Source organism: Athene cunicularia (genome assembly GCF_003259725.1).
Source record: "Athene cunicularia isolate RWA chromosome 2 unlocalized genomic scaffold, athCun1 chr2_part1, whole genome shotgun sequence".
In the NCBI taxonomy this organism is placed as follows: Eukaryota; Metazoa; Chordata; class Aves; order Strigiformes; family Strigidae; genus Athene; species Athene cunicularia.
In genome coordinates this window covers 125,120,851-125,134,496 of record NW_020799095.1, presented here as the reverse complement: position 1 = coordinate 125,134,496, position 13,646 = coordinate 125,120,851, and positions in this window count along the sequence as shown.

Below are 13,646 nucleotides of genomic sequence, written 5' to 3'. Positions count from 1 at the left end.
AGGGGTCCTGATTTCAATAATGCAAATTTAGAGCCTTTTTAGACTTTCTGATTTTGATTCAGTTGAAACTCAAAACTGCTAAATCTATCCATGCCTTTCATACTGAACTGTTAAGTCTGCTGCCTTTCAGATTTAGGTGCCCCAAAGCTGACAGTTCAAAGTGGCTAGGCTTCTGTAATCAACACAATAAGTTTTTTTCCCCTAAATTCACTAGCATATGCAACACGTCTGCAAGCTTTGCTGGAAGGGAAAGTCTTATCTCACACTAGGTGATATTTAGATATGTAGTTAACTGGAGCTCAGGAATGTTGCAATGAGGTGTCTGAAGACTGCTGCATGGTTGGTGGGTTAACACCAGCAACAGAAACTACAACAGCTGTCTGCTATCTACATCTCAACACTGAGACTCAGTTCAGTGCTTTGAGCACGTTTGGTATATTGTGTCAGCTGAAGACATGCGGCTTGGCTTTTCTATTGACCCCTTGTGCTGAAATGTGGCTGCAGTGAGAGTTCTGTGTCGGCAGCCACAGGGACGAGGCTGTGACTACAAGACTTTCTCCCCTATCCTGGGAGCTGATAGACTGATGACAGCTTGGTACTTACCAGGTGATTCCTGTCTATACCTCCTTGCTCCCGGCACAACAAGGCTTTGCAAGCCGTCCAATGAGGCACGAAGCAATGCCCAAACAGCCACCCACTACCTCCTCTCAGAAGGTCACTAGCTAGCTGGCTTCTTGGCTGGCTGGCCAGGAGCCTCCAAAGACCAAGAAGTGGCCATGAGCCACATGGCAAGCCAGGCTGAGGCAAGGGAGTAATACTAATACAGCTTGAGGGTCAAATTAAAATTGTTTCAGGCTGGTTATTACCATGTCTGTAACCAACTGCAGAGGAAATAATGGCAGCGTTTGCATTTAGACATTTTTGAAAATTACGTGCTCAGATATGCAAACTGTAATTAGTTGAGAGTTCAAATGGTGCCTAGGAGTATTGAAGTTTGCTCCTTGTAAATTGGGCTTCCAGTTTTAAGTTGGTCAGTTCTTAGCACTGCAGAGTAAACCCAGCTAAAGAAGAATGAGACAGATCAGACACTAGAAATAAATCGGCTCCCTCCTGCATACACACGAACAAGGTTTTTTTGTCTCCCAAGTCTGCATCCAGCAATACTCAGAACCTCCTTGTGCAAGAAGTTGTCAGAAGTTTGTTGATATTGCTTCAAAAACCAGGGAGATTTTTTGGGATACATGACCACTGTCAGTGCTTCATTATTGAAACATGACGATAACAACATGCTAGTTTAAACCTGTTTTGTTGTTGTTGTTGTTGTTGTCATCATCATTGTTCTAGCATGTTTCACTTGACAGACTCTGATAATACTATTTTCCAGGAAAAGAAACAAGGATAGGTAATAATACAAAGGACTCCTTACTGTGTACACTAAGAGAAATGTTTGGTTCTAACGCACACATCTTTAAAGTGTGTGTTACATAAACAAGTAATGTCTCGCAGCAGCTGAATTCAGGTCTCCCCCAGCTGCAATCACAGCGTATCAGGATGTGGCACATACCCAGCTGGTGGCAGTCCAAGGTTATGCTGCCAACGAGCTTCCAAAACTTCAGACAGCAGAGACAGTGCAGAAATGGCTTTGCAATAGATCCTAAATTTAGTAAGGTGCAGGGTCATGTGAATACTGCCTGGCAGGTGCAAATACCACCACTGGTGATCCTCCAGAGAGAAAGTGTTACCACGAGATCCATAAGTACTGTCGGGACCATCGCTTTTAAGTATAATCACTCAGCAAAGTTGTTTGGTGAAATCTGTGTAATTTTGAATGATTTCAGGAAACTGCAAAATCCAGCTAAACTCTTCAGTGATTTTATCTGTGAAGGGATAAGGTGTCAGATGATATGATCAAGGTTATTAGACTGCATTCAGCAACACCAGAAAATGCTCAGTTCTCTGAATTTTGTTAAAAGAAAAACCAATGGAAGGAGACAGCTTTAGCAGTAGTTTAGACAGGATGCATATAATTAGCTAATGCACTAATTTTTTATATAACAACATGTTTGTTCAGTATCTATTGTTGTAATCTATCAATATAAATATAATGTTCAATTTCTTATGAGTGGCTAGTAACATCTGATTTAACATTTTCCAGGTGGTAAGTTTTTATTAAAACATTACAGTTCTTTATAATAATTAATTTGTTTATATAGAGTTGTGAATTGACTTTAACAAATTACCGTGTGATATGATACTCTCACCTGTTAAGTTTGTGTAGTGCAAAGGTTGAGATATTTTTAAAAGAATTTTTTAGCAGTGAGCTAAACAAATACTGATAGCACGTTTGAGAGGAGAAGTTAATTCAGGTTAAGCAGAATTAGCAACACAAACCTGTTTAGATCTCAGAGCAGAATTTAACCTTTGATACTGACAGTTTTTGAGAAACTGTGTAACAAAATGCATATATTATTTAACCACAAGAGGTCATCATAACACTGCTGTAAGCCACCTTTCTTCAGGTTTTTTCACCTCCACTGAAATACAGTTGGAAAGAAGCATGAAAAAAGTTCTGGGTTTTAAATTTTTTTTTTTTTTTTTCATCTAATCCAAGGTTAACAGTAAAATACTGATTATTTATTCAGAAGTGACAAACAAAATGTTTCCATTTTACCTGTATTTTTGCTATATCCACAGATTTTTCTCTGTGCTTCCTCTTTCTTTCTTTTTTTAACAGTGTTTGACAGCTTCTAGTCACAAGGTTAATACTGAAGAACAAATGACAAAGAATCAGCAGGAGAGTGAGTAAGTGGTGTTATACCAGTGGAATGTTGACTAAATCGCATGAATTCAAAGTTACTCTTTTCTCATTAGTACTTAAAGATGATACTTTTTTCATCTTGGAATCTCGTTTAGAAGTCTATTTATAACAGCTTTAGCCAGGCAGATCTCTGCCTAAATTGTGGTTTCACTTATCCAGAAACAATGCGCACTCAAGTCTTGACTGTGCAGTTGTTTACATAGATAATTAATGCTATGTGTGCCACATTCACTGTTACTGGTATATAGTGCTGCTGCAACATATGGGTGAAACAGATTTCTTCATTTGTGTGTATATTAATTCTTTTTGTTTGGATCTGGGAGGTTTTTGACATAACACTGGCTCTATACTTCCTATCCTAACGGTGGAAGATGCACCTCCCTTACTTGTAAATCAGAAGTGTTCTTAAAAACAACTTGTTCTTTCAGCTGTTTCCCCCCAAAACACACCTGGATTTTTTTTTTTAGATTACCTAGATAAAAATTATGAGCTGTGTACTATTCAGATTAAATGTATTTTATTTTCTAACACAACTTATTTGTATTGAAACTGATTCAGAGACTTTTGGAATGCAGTATTTCCAGTGTCTTTTTTGTTACAAAAGATATTCTATCAGCTTTGTAGGTCATCAAGCCTTTTGGGTTTTGGTCTTTGTTCAAGGAATTACATACCAGTGTAATAAGAAGGATTTTATCAGAGACTTAAAGTGGTAAATCTGGGGAGAGAAGCCAGGAGAAGATCATTATCAGTACATGTAAACCTGGAGAAAACCAGATCTGAGAGAATTAACAAAGCTCTGGAATGCTTTCAGAAGTGAAGCTGGAATTTTACAAAATTTATACACTCATTTGAAAAGTTGAGCCACTTTGGTCACATTAATTCACCAGCCTTCTGCTCAGGACTCAAGTTCTAGTTAATTTTAATGAGCATGACAAAAATTCAGATCCTGTGTTTATCTTTAAGGCCCGTAAGCCTTTCTCTGCACAGTATCAGTTTTGGGTTTTTTTTCTGTTATCTTAGTTTTTAGTCCTCTTCTTGAGAAGTTTTTATGCAGGTGAACACACTTTTCTCTTCTTCATAGATCAGTTTTGCATTAACTGTCACAAAATTCACAATCAACAGGTGATATCTTCAGATTCCTTCAGGTATTATGAAAGTTTTATCTTTGATAGGTCCTGAAAACAAATAGGGATGATAAACTTTTGAGATAAAAAGTACAGCAACTCAATATGAATTGCAAGTGGGCCATTAATTCCCCGCATTTACAGTCCTCTGCTGTACCAAATTGCCTACCTTGAGGACCATAACTTGAATGGTCTAATCATCATATCATTTATAATACAGATGCAAATTCTGACAGCTGTTTTTGCTGATAGACCAACTGACCATTAATATCTCTTTTTGTCTGTCAACTCTACTTCAAAAAAGAGCCAGAAGATGTACATGACTGCAAAATGTAGCATTCTCTTAACATGACATTAAATTTATTCTAGATTACGGAAGGATTCTTTATTTCTTGCTCTATAAACATAACAGTTAAGCATTCTGAAGCAATGAACATGCCAGTAAGTGTACTGGTGTTACCCTGTGTATCATAGCAGACATCTGCTACCTGTCTTTTTATGGCAGACAATTACAGACCTCATAGGAAGACAAAACGGAATTGAAAAAATAGATTCTACAGTACTTTGAAATCATAGTTCGTTGAAGCGTTAAGTTGCAAAATATTAACTTTTGGATATAATTTAATATATTATATCCAACAAATCTAATTTTAGATAAAGTAGTAAGAGGTATTGTCAAAATTCAAGTTTAAACATTGAACTTGTGGATGATTACTTTTAGTGACATAATGGCCTTCAGTGTTTCTGAGCACCTTCAGTTTTAAACTTTGATATAAGGAATTAACTAAATGCGGAACATTCTTATTGTTATTAGGATTCATTTTTTTTCCTTTTGATAACTGTCAACACCACCTTGAAAATGCATTCCAGAAAACAGAATAAAACCTCAAATTATAATATGGATTGGATCTGATTATGACTTGAGAGAAAAGCTGAAAGTGTGAAACTTATTAAGTATTCAGATCCAGAAAGAAATAAAATAAAATAAAATTAGAAGAATTACATTCTTACTTTCATATTCTTCATATTATGCCATCACTTTAAACTTGGTTTCCAACCTACTGTATAGTAACATGTTCCCAACTACATTGGGTCCTTGTTAAATAATTATTAAATGGGAAAGAGCTGTTATATATTCCAGACACTGAAGAGAGACCTCATACTATTTCTTCCCACATGAAACCTAAGTGGTTACACCAGTTCTCACAGCATTTTGTGTTACTTGACATTCTACAAACATCATGTACAAATGGACAATGTACAGTGCATCATGTAGAAATAATAATGTGCACAAATGCAAGGTGAGTCTCTTTATATGGGTTAAAAAGGGCTGTGATTTAACATGTGAAATCCCAAAAAACCTTCCAGTAATAGGAGATACTAAATGGGGTCCAAAATCAATGGTTTTGTTTGTTTTTTGTTTGGGGTTTTTTTTTTCATTTTCAGTATGTTATTCAATGCAGAACAAACAGCACAAAAAATTTATTTGAAAATCAACTAGCCCTTCCTGACATGACTGGAAATGGAGCACCTGGGGAAGAGGAAAAACATCTTTCAGGAGGTCATGGTTTTTCTAGCATTTTAGCTCTGTTTTCTTCCCCACTGCTTTGATGAAGAGGATATGGATGTGTATTGCTGACAACAAAAAGCACAGTTTAAGAAAATTAATATGGGGAAGAGGCCATTGAAAGGGATGGCTGTTATTGATCGTTCAGACGATAACTTGAATAGGGTTCGAAAAGGGAGATAGCATACCGAAGGATGGAAAGATCATTAAAAATTCTCAAGAACTGAAAGAATAAGATATAAAACTAGATAAACAGTAGGGATTAGAGAGGATTTCACTGCAAGATGGGTTGCAACCAGGGGTAGGATGGACACTAGGATGTCTTCAGTCACTTGGGACGGAGAACATCTATATCCTGTTTCTTGTAGTCTTCATTACAGTTCAATTTTCCATGTATTACTTCTATCTCAGAAGGTTAGTAATAAAGTCTTAAACCTGTGATGTATGGAAAAAACAGAACTCTATTTCAACAGGGGCATGAATAAAGTTTAACTCAAGGTTGAATATATTGGGGGGGGGGGGGAAGTACGTTGTTCAGCTTCAGACTTAGAGCCTGATGTGTTACAAATTTTTCACTAGATGGAGCAATAGTATCTTTCTTAAAATACTACCCCTTCACTGAACTGCTGTTCCAGGAACTTTAAATATGCAACAATATTCTGAGCTAAATCAGTATATATTGTAAGAAAGACGTTTAAATTTGGGAATATTCAATCTGAATATCTGTTTTAAATTTCTGATAAGCATTTTTCTAGCTCTGATATACCACTTAAGAATTATTAAGATATAGATTTATTAATTTGAAATCTTTTTTATCCTCATCTTCATGAATGTTATATAAATGATGGAAAAAGTGATTTAGAAAACAGTCCAGATAACAATTTAACACTTATACCTTTTTCTTGTTTAATGCATGTAATGAGAAAGAAAACCAAATTCGGGCTCATTTGTTACATAAATACTTACCTGTTTACAATTCTCCAAAATGTCATTTTACATAAATGCAAATTTTTGCAATCCTTTTTTACATTTTATGTTAAAATGTCTTTTCAAGGTAGATTACTTTAAAAGATAGTGATAATTAAGAAATAAATTAAGAAATCTTTCAATCACAGTCTATCTTCTCAAGATTTTAACTCAAGACATATTGGTGGTAAGGTTTAGAATTTTTCAGAATATGAGATTTATGTCAAAGAAATCCTTTTCTTGACACCTGCAAGAATAATGATTATCAAAAGAGTAATTAATTTTTTCTACAAAATTTCTACATGTTTTCTGAAGAAAGATGATAATATTATTTTACAAGAAAATGTCAAGGTGATAGATTTTAAATTTTTACTCAGTGTTCAATAGTATTTATTTTACATTTTAATCCATACATCTCCATTCACAGGTTGATCTGTTATGTTACCCCAGTTCTTTGGCTTCAGGCCTAGAAAGTAATACCTGAGCATGTGTTACTCTGATGATTTATTAAATTACTGTTATTTTTCAATCTTGCATTTGTCCAGTGTCTGATATTTTTTGAAAAAGCAATTGGTTACAGCAATGGCCAGAATTAATTTGTAAAATGAAATCAATATATCAGATGTTGATTTGCACTAAGAAAGAATTTAGGCTGATAATGCATTTGTTTACTTCGTTTTCTCCACATGTAGTGCAATTACAATGGTGTTTGTTTGATTATATAAAAGGATTAGAAAATAAATAACCATCAGATACAATAAAGACACCTTAGGACTGCTGCTGGAAAGGCTGATAAAATAAATCCTAAATTTAGAAAGAAAACACATAGATATTATTTTCTGTTATATTTTAATACGTGCATTACTAGCTGTGTAAATTCTTTTGTTGATAGATTGTGCTATCTCTGACACTGGAATCTCATTCATAAATTAATCTCAGTCTTCAGTAAAATGACAGAGTTGGTTTTAAACAATTACTTTGTATTTTTGAAATTTGGATGTAGAGTTCTTTGAGTCTTTTTATTCATTCCTGGTTAAACAAAACTGTATGTCAGCATTCTGCAGCCCCATGGGTGACTGAACTGGCAGAGCACACCATCATAAGGACTTAAACACTAGAAGAAATGAAAGTAGTATTCAGGATAAAAGTTCTTAATATTGCATTTTGCTACAAACCCAAATAAGCACAAGAATTGTGGAAGAGGTTATTTTGGGACAGTGATTTCTTTTTTATCTTTTCCAGTAAAGAGATATTTCAGTCAAAAATTCAAAAATGTTTAATAATAATAGTAATGTAAGTGCAGTAAATATTCTGGTGCTGCCTCATTTACTGAAAAATAGATGCTAAACCTTCTTTAATGCCAGGGCCTGATTATCCATATGTAGAGGGATCTGTGGGACAGCTGGGAGAGACCATATGAAAACTTTTTACCCCGTTACTTGAGCTGTTAGGATCTGATTTAGCATTAAAAAGTACAGACTTGTATTCCTGTGGCTCCAGTGCCAGGAGTATTCAATGAAACCTCCAGAAGTTTTGCACCTCTGCCCCTCTTAATCCCAGCCCCAGTGCGTCAGAAAATGAGGTATAATGAATTACCAAACTTTTCACAGCCTTATGGACAGGATGAATGTCAGCAAACAAATCAGTTTAGTCTGACTTCAATTATGAGAAAGAAACTGTGAAACTTAAAGGTACTTGTCTCTTTCTAAATGTCATCATTTTCTTATTTAAATGAATAAAGTAGCTCATGTTGTCATAGCAGTAACTTGCAATAAGTATGTATGAAAATCTTAAAATACTTTGAGAGTAAAGGATCTGGTCCACAATATGAATAGTCAGGTAAAGAACTTGTGTAAAAATAAAACCACGAAATGCCTGTTTAATTCCCTAATCTCCATGTCCTCTATATGTTATCTTGAGCAAATTACATTTGCAGTTCCTTGCCTTTGATATTATAAACAAAAGCAAAATACAGCAGGGGTTTAAGCTGGTACTGTACATAGTCTTTTCACTCCAATTGGTACATGTGTGAGCAAATGATTAGATATGGAAAGAACTCCAAATATAGAGAAGAAATTTACCAGAAAATAAGTTAGGTTGGCCTTTTCACAGTAAAAATTGCTTTAACTTCTGCTTCTCTACATTTTCTGCTACTGCAATTTTAGATAAACCTACTGATTCCCAAGGAGTCACAGAGTGCGTAAATATGAAGCAAGTGTAACCAAAAGGTGCTGCTGAACAGCAGCTGGTTACTGTCTTGAATTTAAAATTAAATCCACAGAAAATATTAAACTTTTCACCTAGTTTGTGTGATGTATTAGGTACATTTATTTTGTTACTAGATTTTTGGTTTAAGGAATTTAATTTGACTATGACTCAGAAAATTTTCAAGTGATATTCACAAGATGATACTTCTCAATGACTTAAAATTATTCATGACTATAAAACAAGACACCATACCAGAAATTACCATGATTAGTTTTCAAATTATTGTATTTTTTTTTTTTAAATCATGTTTTCCTTCCTCTTCTTTCCCTTCTCCTGCAAAGAAAATAAATCTTCTTAAGTACATGTTGCTTCAGTACCATTCTGCTCAGTTAATACTCTCTGGCAGACTTCTGTTCACTGGTTTTCTTATAATTCATGATGCTGTGCATTAACGCCTGCAAGGATTCTGCAGACCTGTCTTTATATTCCTACAATGGAACTATCACATCAGCGTGAGTTTAGAATTGGTCTAGTTTTTAAAAGTTCTTCAACAGAAAGGAATTTGTCCCACTTTAGCTGGCTTGTGGAGTGTCTGCTCTTACTTGCCAAAGATATCAATCCTGTTCAAGTCAGTCCACAGACATAATGCAGATTGGCCTCCCTGCCAGTTCATTGACTTCTTAACTCAGATTCAGTCTGAAATTCCCCGTGTTAGCTGTAACTCAGAAGGCAAATGGACAGAATATCCTTAACTATAAAAATACTTCCTAGTGCTTGAACTAAAATTCTAGATAGATTTTGGTGCAGGGCTGAGATTTTAGCATAACTATATAAATTTAACTGAGTTACTTAATAATTTCATATTTTTGTTTTGCAGTTAAAACATATAACTAATTTACATTAAAGACACAAACATTTATAAGTAATCCCTCTGAAGTCAGTATGTTCATTATATGTTATCAATTATTTGAATCTGATTATTTACACATTAAAAGAATGAATTTGAACTTTATGAGTTGAATATAATTTTTTATGTATTAAAGAATTAAAAATTCAGCTATTGAATGTAAAGGTGAGGATTTAAAATTGCAAATTGCAAGGGGCTTTTAGGAATTTTGGAGGCAGAAACACATTCCCTTCTAAGCCGTTACTGAGGAAAACAAACCATAGACTACACAACTATTTCAGAATTATTTCATATGCCCTAACGAAAGCCAGAGAATCAAAACTTTGGGGAAGATGACCTGAATTAAATACCTTTCAACTCTAATGTTTATGTAACCCAAATTTTCCAAAATGGTTACTCATTTTTCCATTTCATGAATCTAGTTTATCTGTAGGTATTGTGAACTATAAATACTAAATGTCTTTGAAAATCTGATCCATGGCGGATGGTTCCTAGGCAAAAGGAGTCTGTAATGCAACTGACTCCCAAATGACATTGGTGAGACTGATGTCCTAATTTCCACTTGTCTCTGGAAAATGTGCCTCAGGGTGTCTGGGATGGAGTGACCTCAAATTAGTGGCGTATTCTGGAAATTTTTGTATAGGATTTTATGGCTACATCTGTCTCACCAATCAAAATATTGAATAAAACATAGGAAGACTATATTCAATTGGCAGCATTTCATATCACTTAAGTTACTGCTAGTAGTATTACCAGAAATGCCACTAAGGATAAACGTCCAAAAATGAGATGAGAAGAAATGTTAATTGCCATATGAATGCTGTGTGCTTGAGAATTAGCTGAATCATCTCCTGAAGAGAGAGTTACTGTTGTACTAGAAGCACAGTCACTGTACAGAAGTCAAGCATACCTTCCATGAACTAACATCTGTATACAAACACGCACACGCACAAATACATACATAAACTACTTCTGTAGAGGACACGTGTAAACCCTGCAGGACTAGCTCAGAGGAAAGAATAATTATTTTCTGGAGTTCTCGTTCTGTTCTTATTCTTCTAGCTCTGCAGATGATGTCAAATTCTTACCATTTCTGTTAAGAGGCAGATACCTTCAGTTAGCATAAATACCAGTAATTTTCTTATGTAAAATTTTAAACTGTTATTATAAAAAGAGTTCTGGGTTTGTTTTTTTCTTTTAAAATTTTAGTTTTTAATGGAAAAGTTAACTTTTAAAAGAGGAAAAGCACAGCTTAGTTTTGTAGAATTGTGTAGAATAAAAAAAGCATCTAAGCTCAGGTATACCTAACCTTGACTGTCATCTGCAAACGCATATCTACTTATCTGCCTTTTAGCATCCTGATTATCAAGTCAACATTTTCTTTGGGCAGACTATGACTTATTGATGGTACATTCACAGGTGGTGAGTGGATTTACGTATAAGTGTTCAGTAGCTAGAATTGGAGCACAATAGCCTTCCTATGATATGAAACGTGTTCAGATCTTAAAACTAGTTTTGTTTTGTTCTCTGATTTCTACAGGAACGTCTGAAAAACATAGTTATCTTTTAAGCCCTTTTATTATCTAAATTTGCTTTTAGTTTCCAATTTGTCTAATTAAGGCTGGTTTTCCACAGTTTTGGTTTGTTTTGGTTTGTTTTTTTTTTAATTAAAGTAACACAAAATAGAGCACTCATATCTTTTAGAACCAGAGCTTTTGAAGAATTGCCTAAATATTTAAGTATCTAGACAGGGAAAGAGAGCAAGTTTAGCTTTTAGCCAACCACTAAGCTTTAAACTAATGGCTTTAGTGAATGCAATTGAAACTCTGGCCCTGCAGTTCCTTTTCTTACCTGTTCTCCCCTTGTCTATCTTTATGTGTGTTTGACTTTTATGCTGATCGGTTTCTTAGGCCAAAATTATGTTTAGTTACTAGGGCAGAGACTTGAGACTTCAATTCCATTGTGTATATTTTGTCTGGCACCACATGTAACACATGCTGAATTAACAGAAAACATTCCAAAATACTCCACCTTGAGCAGTGTCAGAAAATTATCAGTATTAAATGCATGGTACCAAACTAATTTATAATGTGTCACCTTTCCGTCAAATCTATAGAATGTTTACGAGGTGCTTGAAAATTGTAAGACATAGTAACAAATAAATCAAATAAATAATAATAATACCCCTGGAACATACCATTCCTTCCTCTGAAAATGCAAAGAACCATCTTTGATTAAAACAGTAGAGATCTATAAAAAAATTTTGAAATTGATTGTGCATTTTTGGCTTAGCCAAGTCCTAGCTGGTGAAGTACTTTCATTTTACTCCAGAAAAAACAAGAGGAGGTACCCACATCCTTGCAAAATTCCCTTCTGCAATAATACAGCAGAGCTGGAAGAAAAAGACCATCTGGACCCCTGTCTGTCTGTGGTAGGATCAAATAGTTGTGACTTCTGACAGATATTTGTCTGCTTTATTCCTAAAAACTTCATAATCATTTTGCTGCTGTCTTTCACTGTCCATAGTGGAACTGTCCACAGAAAACTTGTCTTAATATCTAATACGAATTTTCCTTACTGCAATTTGAATTTATTGCTTGTTTATCTTATCTGGTATAGACACGTAGAATAAATATTACTATTATTATTATGTAATTATTTATATATTATTACAATAAATATTTTTTAGACCTCTAATGATCCTTTTTGCTCTTATTTGGATTCTTTCCAGTTAATTCCTATTTCTCTTGAAGTGCAGCAGAACTTAAGTAAATGCTCTGCCTGTGTCTGAGCTAAAACGGACTAAGGTATGATTAAGTGTAGTCCAAAATTCTGGATTTTGTAAATGGTAGCCTTCTGAGAAAACTGGTTTTATGATATTATTATACACTCTTGTTGTCTCAAGACTTTTATTATCTCAAGTCTTTGGAGAATATTCAGGCTCCAAAAATTGACCTTTGATCAATTACAATATTCACAAGATATGTTAATGTTATCTCTGCCTCTCCATCCCAGAGCTGTGCTACAGTTCATGCAGACATGAATGAGCTAGCTTAGCTACCAAATGCCTGCATTAGGTACAGGTAGCATTGGCTTCAGGTGCAACAAAACTCCATGTCATCAAAGCTACTTTGCTTTTAGTACTTGATCTAACCTTTTGTTCATCCTCCTTGTATTGTGTTGTGGATATGCTATAATGTCAGGTTCCTGGGCATAGCAAATGAAGAAGATATCCAGTTCAGCAGAACAGGACTCCACAACTGACTCTGCAAATTATGTACATGATTTGGAGATTAGGGATATTTCTTTTAATACACTCAGTGAAAATATTTGTTTTATATATTCAATTGTAATCAGAGGTGAGAAGCATGTCAAATCTCTACAAGCATTTTTGTGATCCTGCATGTGTGGTGCGATTACTTTTTTCACCAAACAATGATTACTTCATCATTTAAACTAAATTATGTCTATTTAAGCTGAATTTCAATGAGAATCTTAAATATTTTTTCTGTCTTCTAAATGTAGATTGTTCTTTGGGCTATCCATTTGCTGTCATTTAGACAAGAAGCACAGAAACTGAAGTTTCAGTTTGATGTGTGAGTGAAATGAACCCCATTTTAGGCTACTTACAGCCTGAAATAAAAGAACAAAATAACTCTTATTAAATTAATAATAATTTAACATATAAAATCTAAATTAAATCAAAACCCATATGCCTTGCTTCAGATTATAAATTACAGACAAACAGTCTGACATTATCCCCTGTGGACAAGGGGTATTACAAATATTTTGCATAGTCAGAGACTGGCACTGCTGCAGGACTAGGCAGACCATAGATCTCTTTTGGTTGCCATGTTCCTGGAGGGATTAAAAATAATTCTCTGAAATGTCATCTTCCTATTTCCAAAAGTTGAATAGGTGGTATTTCAGATTAATTTCAATGTATTTCAGATTAGTTTGTTTCCTTAACTATCTCCAGGTAATTATGGTCATAATCGTTGTCTGCACACTCAATCATATATTACAGCATAAATTCATTAAAAATACTAAATTTTA